This window comes from Mytilus trossulus, chromosome 12 (assembly GCF_036588685.1).
Source record: "Mytilus trossulus isolate FHL-02 chromosome 12, PNRI_Mtr1.1.1.hap1, whole genome shotgun sequence".
Lineage (NCBI taxonomy): Eukaryota > Metazoa > Mollusca > Bivalvia > Mytilida > Mytilidae > Mytilus > Mytilus trossulus.
Genome location: NC_086384.1, coordinates 42,277,045 through 42,287,091, shown reverse-complemented (window position 1 = coordinate 42,287,091; position 10,047 = coordinate 42,277,045). Strand labels below are relative to the sequence as shown.

General features: G+C 31.0%; 1 long non-coding RNA gene across 2 annotated transcripts; it reads right to left on the bottom strand.

Annotated features, from left to right (window-relative positions):
• Positions 1-673: 673 nt before the first annotated feature.
• On the bottom strand, positions 674-9,699 carry LOC134691994 (uncharacterized). Of its 2 annotated transcripts, none has more exons than XR_010102198.1 (3): positions 9,559-9,699; positions 2,614-2,726; positions 674-870 (listed from the first exon to the last, which is right to left on the bottom strand). It is a non-coding gene; the product is annotated as an uncharacterized LOC134691994 (long non-coding RNA). The 2 variants fall into 2 exon arrangements; XR_010102197.1 differs by lacking the exon at positions 9,559-9,699 and adding an exon at positions 5,632-5,750.
• Positions 9,700-10,047: the final 348 nt, after the last annotated feature.

The window sequence follows — 10,047 nt, the reverse complement described above, 5'->3', positions numbered from 1 at the left end:
GCTGAGTGCAATTTAAGTCTGGTTTATTCATTTAGCTTTGAACTAGTACTCAGTAACTGTTAGTAATGGGATATTTGCACTTTATGTATTCTTATTTTTTATTTATTGGTGTGCTTATTACTGATATATAGAGTCAATTCCTTTCCAGATCGTTTTTACAGTGTGTTCCTTATTTTGGGAGGTGGCTCATTGTTGAATGCTGTATGGTTACTGTTTCTGTTTACACCTTTTCTGGTCGTTAACCTTTATGGAAAATCATCTTATTGGCAATCATACGTCATCTCCCTATACTTTTGTTTATTAAGTTTGACAGGAAAACTATTCTGTGGAATGAAATATTAACTTGCTAAATATAATGTGCAATTGAAATGATTGAAAAATATAATGTTTGACACCGGATCAGATTTGACAAAAAAAAAGTTAAACGTCTAGATAGGTTTTCATGAACAAGATGAAGTGAAATAACATGAATAAATACTGATTAATATCTGACAACCAAAGAATCTCCATCTGTGATAAATAATATATTACACATCACTACTGCCGATGAAGAGATTACAATTCTTGAGATCGGTCTCGTCTACACTGTTTGAAAAGATTGTTAGATACATTAGATTTAAAAACTGTAAATTAGAAATATCTTACTAAAACAAGGGCAATAACTAACTTGTATCTGATTTCTAGATATTTCTGGATCTTGACAATCTTGTTTTGGTCTTTGTTCCATATCATCTAAGTTACAATTTTCGTCTTTGACGTTAGTTCTCTCTGAATCTGAAATCTTTTTTATCACTCCGATTGATCCATTCACGTTACATTCTTTCCGGGCATTTAGTTCTCTGGTATCTGATTCTTTAGGAGATACTTTTGCTGCAGTAGAGAATATGATAAATAATCTATAATTCCCTAAAGAATGATCGGACATTTTATCTTCTACCTGCAGCTGAACTTAGAAACTCATACGATATTAACACAGTGAAACAAATTTCATTCATTATCATGATTAATATAAAAATGTTTGTCTAGTAGAAGCCCACTCTTCTCAGAAAAAAGTAAAATCACAAAAATACTGAACTCAGAGGAAATCCAATCGGAAAGTCCATAATCACATGGCAAAATCAAATGACAAAACACATTAAAAACGAATGGACAAGAACTGTCATATTCCTGACTTGGTACAGGCATTTTTAAATGTAGAAAATGGTGGATTAAACCTGGTTTTATAGCGCTAAACCTCTTACTTTGATGACAGTCTCATCAAATTCCGTTATATTTACATTGATGAGTGAATTAAACAGACATAATAAATAAAATAGTCAAAATATGGGTACTGCAGTCATCATCGTGTAACAATTTTAATAGGAACAATTTAACAGAACACAAACAACATCAATCTACAAACAAATTCATTGATTCGCGTGTCTGACGTCAAAAAATTTTAAACGTCAAATAAATTTGTCGTTCAATGTATATACTGTATGATAGTTCCATACAATGGATTATTGGTATTTGTCAATCCCATTTACCTGTCATAAACCTTTTATGTAATTTCATGGATTTATCTTTATATTCTCACAATTATAAGTTACCCCTTCTACAACAACAAAGACTGTAGAGGCTATAAAACGGACATGTCCCTCACCTAGGTTTACGTGAATCCTAAACAGTTGAGACTCTTAAAAATTGAAGACTAAAAATATAATTCCAATCTACTTTTTTAAACTTGTATTGTTGATATTTTTCTCTTTGCAGTTTCTCTCGATATTCTCTGGTTTCTGCCCAACACAAACATTGACAAGAGCAATACCTTTTTCATTTAATGACACTAGCTCCTACACAAAGACAACTCCCAACTTTATCTATGTTAACATATTTACCATGTTTACAGATATTGTATTGCTGATCACTGTCTATCTATCATATGTGTTCAAGATTATTGCCGAAAAGGAAAAACATAGGGTAACATTAATCGTGTAAGAACAAGAAATGGTCTGGCAGTTTGGAATTTGATAGACAGTAGGTAGATGCCATTATTCAAAACATCCTTATTATGTAAGATTTTCTCTATAAATATCTGTATTCAATATTTCAGGCAAAAATACATTGCGTACTTGATTCTGTACTTTACATGTTCTTAGTATTGTTTGTCCCATGTACTATTTTTAGGCTTTAAATCCATGCTGAATGGCAGCTTGGAATTTGTTAGACAGTAGGTAGATGCCATCATTCAAAACATATTTAATCTGTAAGATTTTCCCTTTGATACCATTAAAACGTTTAAACTTGCTACAATTGTTTGCACCTCCCTAAGTGACGAATCTGATGTTCAGTAGTTGTCGTTTGATGATGTGGTTCACAAGTGTTCACGTTTCTTTTTTTATTCTATATAGATTAGACCGTTGGTTTTCCCGTTCGAGTGGTTTAACACTAGTATATTTTTGGGGTCCTTTATAGCCTGCTGTTTGCTGTGAGCAAAGGCTCCGTGTTGAAGACCGTACCTTGACCTATAATTGTTTACCTTTTTGATATATTGTGACTTGGATGGAAAGTTGTCTCATTGGCATTTATATCACATCTTCCTTTATCTAAGTATGTTACCACTAAATAGCATACCCTTTGAGTTTCTTGACAGTGGTCGTTCTGTATGGCATTCTGAACAATTACCATCCTCCACACTGTTTTCCTTATAACAAGTTGAGCATAACCACATTTTATTACTTTTTTCCCTATGAGTGATAAAATTAATCAATCATTAAACAACTGTTGTGAAAAAAAATGTGATTAACATAATTATGTTTAAATATGGGAAAACTATAAACAAATAGCATTGCTGTACCAATTCAAGTATGTTTGCGCTTGTTCAATGGTCATCCGCTTTGTATATATGCATGCGTTGGCTCAATAATAACCATAACGTTACAATAACCAGAAACTCGTTTCATAGGAATTGAATAATAGGTGAACAAAAGCCAGACACATTTTGGTAAATGACCTTTATAAGTTATTAAAGTCTTATATGAAAAGAAAAATGGGGCCAATAAACTATAGATAAGTTTTTTATTTGTGGTTAACATTACAAAAAGTATTCATCATTTTTCTGAAGAAATCAATTCGTAAATATAACGGAATTTGATGAGACTGTCAACAAAGTGAGAGGTTTAGCGCTTTAAAATCCGGTTTAATCCACCATTTATTATATTTGAAAATGCCTGTACCAAGTCAGGAATATGACAGTTCTTGTCCATTCGTTTTTGATGAGTTTTGTCATTGATTTTGCCATGTGATTATGGACTTTCCGAATAGATTTATCTCTGAGTTAAGTATTTTGTGATTTTACTTTTTTCGATCATTTACTTATTATTTAGAAAATCGACATCACTTTTTTTCTGTTTAAAAAAATTCCTTCAAATTCACAACTTTTTACACACTCTCATGATTGCTGAAAAAAAGAGTTAAATCACAAAAATACTTAACTTCTTAGAGGAAAATCAATTCGGAAAGTCCATAATCACATGGCAAAATCAAATGACAAAACACATCAAAAACGAATGGACAAGAACTGTCATATTACTGACGTGGTACAGGCATTTTCAAATGTAGAAAATGGTGGATTAAACCTAGTTTTATAGCGCCAACCCTCTCACTTTGATGACAGTCTCATCAAATTCCGTTTAATTTACATTGATGCGTTAACTAAACAGACACAATAAATACAAATGAAATAAATGGTTAAAATATGAAATGTATTGTTCACACTGTTAAGATGATTCGCAGATTTATTTAACCATAATCACACAATAAACTGTCAAGCAAGGCGAATCAATAATGATCCAGTATCGGGAGAGTTTGTTTAAAAAACAACAGATAATTATTTAGGCGTAAACTGTTTGGAAATTGACGACAGGCTAATAATATACATATTGTTGCAAAGTCCCAGATATGATAAGGGGTTCATCAACTCCAATGCTAAACAGTATCATATATTTTCTATAAAACTCTTGATTCCAATTGTTATCATTCTGTCAAAGTATTTTAGTTTATCATGTTTATTTGATAGACTGTAAATTTGTAAATAAGATAACGTCATTTAAATGTATGTTGTACTAGGCATAATTGTCAGACCATTAAGCAAAGGAACGAATATCAATCATGTCTATAGAAACCATTTTACAAATACTTGGTATGAAAGACTGAAGACTTATAGCTAAAATTTAGACAAAACTATTAATCGAATTCTTTTTGTTTTCAAGTTAAATTTAAAAATGTCTTTGTCACAGTAAGCTCAAAAACAGGCGTACTAAATTATAATCCTGGTACCTTTGATAACTATTGTACAGGACATGGTGAAAATGAATAGTCTGCAACACAAAATTCAGGAAAGACATGTGTAATTGAAAATTAACTTTCTTCTCCCCCTTCCAGAATATCAAATAGCCGTGCACCTCACATTTTTTATATATATACATTTTTATTCAAATTCCTTTATTAGAAGCTCACATCTATTACAAAGGAATAGGTTCAGTAAGACCAATTTTGTTCTCAAAATATAGCAGTTTTACAAAATTGTTAAAATGTTAACTGTTTGTTATTTATTGGAAAGTAGGATGCTTCTGCTACACAAATATGGGTTGTTTTTGACAATACAATGCACATATATCGGGTACTAGCATCAATAACTCATGCTAAATTATTGAAATCTCAATTTCAGCATTTTAGTTAAATTTTTGACGGCTTCCGTCTTCAATGAAAATAGCCGCATTTGGATTCATTCTTAATATTGAAATGCAATAGTATTTGATGATAATACACAACATATATAAATGTTGAGGATGAACACGGATGGTCACTTTCATTTTTGACAAAAACCATCTGAAAAGAACATTTTTTTTGCATATTTGATAGATTTTTCATATCTAATTAGTTATCAAAGGTACCAGGATTATAATTTAGCACGCCAGACACGCGTTTCGTCTATATAAGACTCATCAGTGACGCTCATATCAAAATATTTATAAAGCCAAACAAGTACGAAGTTGAAGAGCATTGAGGATCCAAAATATCAAAAAGTTGTGCCAAATACGGCTAAGTTAATCTATCACTGGGACAAGAAAATCCTTAGTTTTTCGAAAAATTCAAAGTTTTGTAAACAGGAAATATAAAAAAATGACATAGCTTGAACCGGAGTGTTTTTAATGACTAAATCAGTAAAAATCTTACACATAAACTAATCAACTGAAATAGACACTATAGTGTTTAAAAAGTGTCAAAATATTTCGTCAGATGAACTTGAAATTTGAGGCCATAAACGGCCCTTACCAGACCTACTCCTTTAACAGTTAAAGTTTTTTTTTCTCTGCTAAAAAGTGTATTTCGAAACCCATGAGTTGCATATCACACCAGTTTTAAAAGTAAAAGAAAACATTTATAACTTTCGAAAAGTTACAACGGCCAGGAAATCCGTTTAAGTTCTTTAATGATAGCCAATGCCATATTCGTTTATGTAGTGTCGAAAACAAAACATTGTTTTAGTTCACACAACAAATTGTATAATCCAATGAAAGAAACCAACAAAGAATGTCTTAATTTTCTTTACAGCCTTTCGCATTCGGGGTCATGCTAACAATATCTTACCCATTTTGAAGTTATTATCCCCATTCCGGCAATCCAAGAAGAAGTATGCATATAAAGTGGAACATGAATAAGAATTTCCTTATTTAACCCTTGGTTTTACAACCAGTCGTATTGTGAAATGATGCAGGTTCCAAAAATGGATTTTTCTTTGATATGATCGTAATTTTTTTACCTTGATGACATCTATTTAAAGGTAGCTTTATTTGACATCGATTTTTCGGAAACTGAAACGCGGAAGTTCTGTGAAATTATTTAGATTCTGTTCAAATGTCGATTGCATTTGAATGAAAGTGTATTGAATCAATATTTTAATGATAGAAAACCGTTGGTGCAAAGCGTATATATTTCAAATGGGACACAGTTTACAAGAACTGACGAGATATGACATGATAATAGCAGAATGCCATTATTGATTTAATTGACAAGTATGTGCACCATTGGTAACAATCGATGCACAAGCCCCTCAATGTTAATTCAAGCAAACAAGAATAGCAAAAAAAAACAATCATCAAAGAGATGATGCATATAAACAATAATCTTGTTTATCTGTTTTTTAGCACTAATTAGTACGTAAACAACGTATAGGATAAGATACTTGTTGGTTTGTGATTAGTTCGTTGACATGAATTGGTGAAAATTAATGGTGATAGATAATTGGTAAATGAAAAAAAAAACAAAAAAAAACCGCATCTTATATTTAACAAAAATACTTCATACATTGAATTACCTTAAACTCTAAATTACCTATATTAGTTGGTGTTCATGTAATTTAACCAAATATATTAAAATGTATCAAAAAGATGAAAGCATTGCATTTTTTTAAAATATCATATGATACAATAATAAGGAGTAGTCAGTAAAAAATTCACATGTGAATATATGTAAATATATTGGCTATTCGAATCTCACATCTGCTTACTAATTTATAAAACAATTGTCCGAATATATTTGAAAACATTTGCAACCACAAAAAAAAAAAACAAAAAAAAACAGGAATAATAATAAAAAATAAGAGAGAAAAACAAGCAGGTAATTTATTAGAAACTAAAAAAAAACAAGACAAAAATAATTAGAAGCAAATACAAATAGAGTCTTAAAGTTTGTGCTATGATAATTTAATTTCATTTCAAGCTTTTTTTGTATAAAAAAGTATCCTAGCTTACTGTTGCCACACTGGTTAAGCTTTTCTATGAATTTTTACAATAAAAATAGCAAATGATACCGTGGAGATGGTATCCACAACCAAATAAGTTTTACAGATCTTTTCATTTGATTTGATTTGATAAATGCCATTTTGTGCTTCTTTGTTATATATTTGTTGTTTTTATTGTGATTTAGATTAACAAAAAATGTTGAATGCTGTAACCCAATTTTTGACATTTTTACTTATGTCGATTTGTATTGTTCACGCATCGTTGTCAATGTAATGGAATATGATACGACTGTCATACAAATGGGAGGTTTAGATAGCTATAAAATCAGGTTTCATCCACCATTTTCGACATAAGAAAATATCTGTACCAAGTCAGGAATATGATGTGTTGGAACTTTTGATTTTGCCATTTTATTAGGGAATTTCCCTTTTGAATTATGATATTTTTTTCAATGTTATTGTGAGTTTACTCTTTTTTCACTTAAAGCAGAGGTTATATACTGTGGCTTTCATGACAAAGATGTATTCGCGAAGTTATTGGGTAGTTTTGACAATATTAAATGGAGAGTTGTCTCATTGGCACTCATACCACAACTTCCTATATATTCTTGGTATCCTCTGAAGAACTGTTTTATAAAAAGAAATCTGCTATGGATCTAGCTACTGTCGACTGAAGTTTTTACGTTCTTTTTAATCTCATCGATGCATCTATAGTCAGAGCAAGATTATCATGATTTTCTACCCGATGAATAGATTATTGCAGCGCAAAACCTGTCTGAATATTGGATAGACAATGATATTCTTCTTCATCCGCTATATGGCTTTTCAACCTTTTTTGTATGCGTCACTGATGAGAGTTTCGAAGACGCAAGACGTGTTTCGCGTACAAATCTTAGTCTGGTATTCGTGTTTTTAAAATTATAATCCTGGTACCTTTGATAACTATTCTACATAAAAAAAATTTAAGAATCGCGAAAGTAAGTTGACGCGAAATGGTATAGAAAGTGCTTAACGCAAAATACAGTATCCGCACAAATAAGTTGGTTTACAGTAGTTGAACTCTACATTTGTGTATGTCTTCTGTTTGTGTACAAAAGATCATTAAAATTACGAATGGAAAAGGGGAATGTGTCAAAGAGACAACAATCCGAGCAAAGAGCAGAAAACAACCGAAGGCCACCAATAGGCCTTCAAAACAGCGTGAAAAATTAGCAACAGGAGGCTTGCTTCAGCTGGACTCTAAATAAAAAATATGTTCTAGTTCGGTGATAATGGACGTCATACTAAACTCCGAAATATATGAAAGAAACTAAAATAAAAAATCATACCAAACTAACAAAAGGCAGATGCTCCTGACTTGGGACAGGCGCAAACATGCGGCGGGTTTAAACATGTTTTGTGAGATTTCAACCGTCCCACTATACCTCTAGCCAATGTAGAAAAGTTAAAAAGTTTGATTGCATTCAAATACATTTTTTAAATTTAAAAGTGTTTTGACAGATCAATCTTTAGATGTATTAACACTCTTAGAATCGAGAAAAATGTATGCTGCAAACCAAAGATAGCATTCTTATAAACATGAACTATTCGAATATCCGTATTCAGTTAAAAGCGACATACGTGCTAGGATGTGTAATCGGATAAAAAAATAATATCATCAGACAGAAGACATGGAATCTTCAAGATTTGTATTATTCATGATTATTCCTCGGAAACCAATTTTTGATGATATTTTTTTGGGGTACAAGAGAACCACGAATTAAAATGTTTAATAAAGTTTTCTAAAGAATTGCATGCAGACTTTGTAAAAACAACGAAATGAAATATCTACGAAAATGATGGTTTTCCTCAATCCAGGAAAATTGGTACTCACAAAAACAAATGAATCTACTGTAGAAGAATAATCAAAGTCATTGAGCAAAGAATATAGGTAAATCATATGAATAAACAAAAAAATACAAGGAAGTTCAAGGACGATAGCTTTGGTAAAAATTTGAAAACGGAACATTCACATGTAAAGAAATAATATTTGATAATTTATATGACTGTCAAATAATAGATGATAAACTCAGTGTATGCAGTTTCTCGTTTTCGATTTTTTTTTAACTAAAAAGTTGAATAAACTACACTTACTTTTCAATGGACAACCATTTTATTTGTTGCTGGAAGTATGGCAGGAGGACTTAGAAAATAAATTGCAATGACTGGTAAGATATATAAGTAATATTTGTGCAAATGAATAGTCTGCGACACAAAATGCAGGAAAGATATGGTTTTCAAAAATGAAAATGATCTTTTTCGACCCAAAATTAAGCATGTGTTGCAACTCATGGATATATATATATATATATGTATGTTAAATCAAGAAAAATCTTCCTGCCCCCTTTTAGAGTATCAAATTTTCGTGTTCTTAACATTTTATTTATTATGTTTTTACAAGCACATTAATTTTTAAGGCGTTGCTTTAAAGCTCACTCTAAGAATAAACGATCATCGCCTTGTTCTTTTCTGAAAGGATTTCAATTGTATTTCGAATGCATGAGATGCATATCACACCAGTCTTAAAAGTAAAAACAAAAAAATTATTTCAAGTTAAACTATCAGGAAAGCTGTTTAAGTTCTGTAATGACAGGCAATGCCATATTCCTTTACGTAGTGTTGAAAACAAAAACATTGATTTCTTAACAAAACAGTTTTTGTTATTCATGGAAAAAAAATGTCTTAATTATTCATTACAGCCTTTCGCATTTGGGGAAATGATAACAATATCTTACCCTTTTTGAAGTTGTAATCTCTATTCTAGCAATCCAAGAAAAAATATGCATATAAAGTGGAACTTGAATAAGAATTTCCTTATTTAACCTCTGGTTACACAACTAGTCGTATTGTGCAATGATCCAGGTTACAAAAATGTATTTTCCTTGGATATGATCGTAATTTTTTACTTTAATGACATCTATTTAAAGGTAGCTTTATTGACATCGATTTTTCGGAAATTAAAACGCGGAATTTTTGTGAAATCGTTTCGACTCTGTTGAAATATTGATTGCATTTGAATAAAAGTGTATTGAATCAATATTTTAATCATAGAAAACCGTTGGTGCAAGGAAAAAATAATTCAAATATAGTAAATTTGGGAAATGGGTCACAGATTACTAGGACTTACGAGATCTGACATGATAATAGCAGAATGCCTTAATTGATTTAATTGCCAATTATGTGCACCATTGGTAACAATGGATGCACAAGCCCCTCAAAGTTAA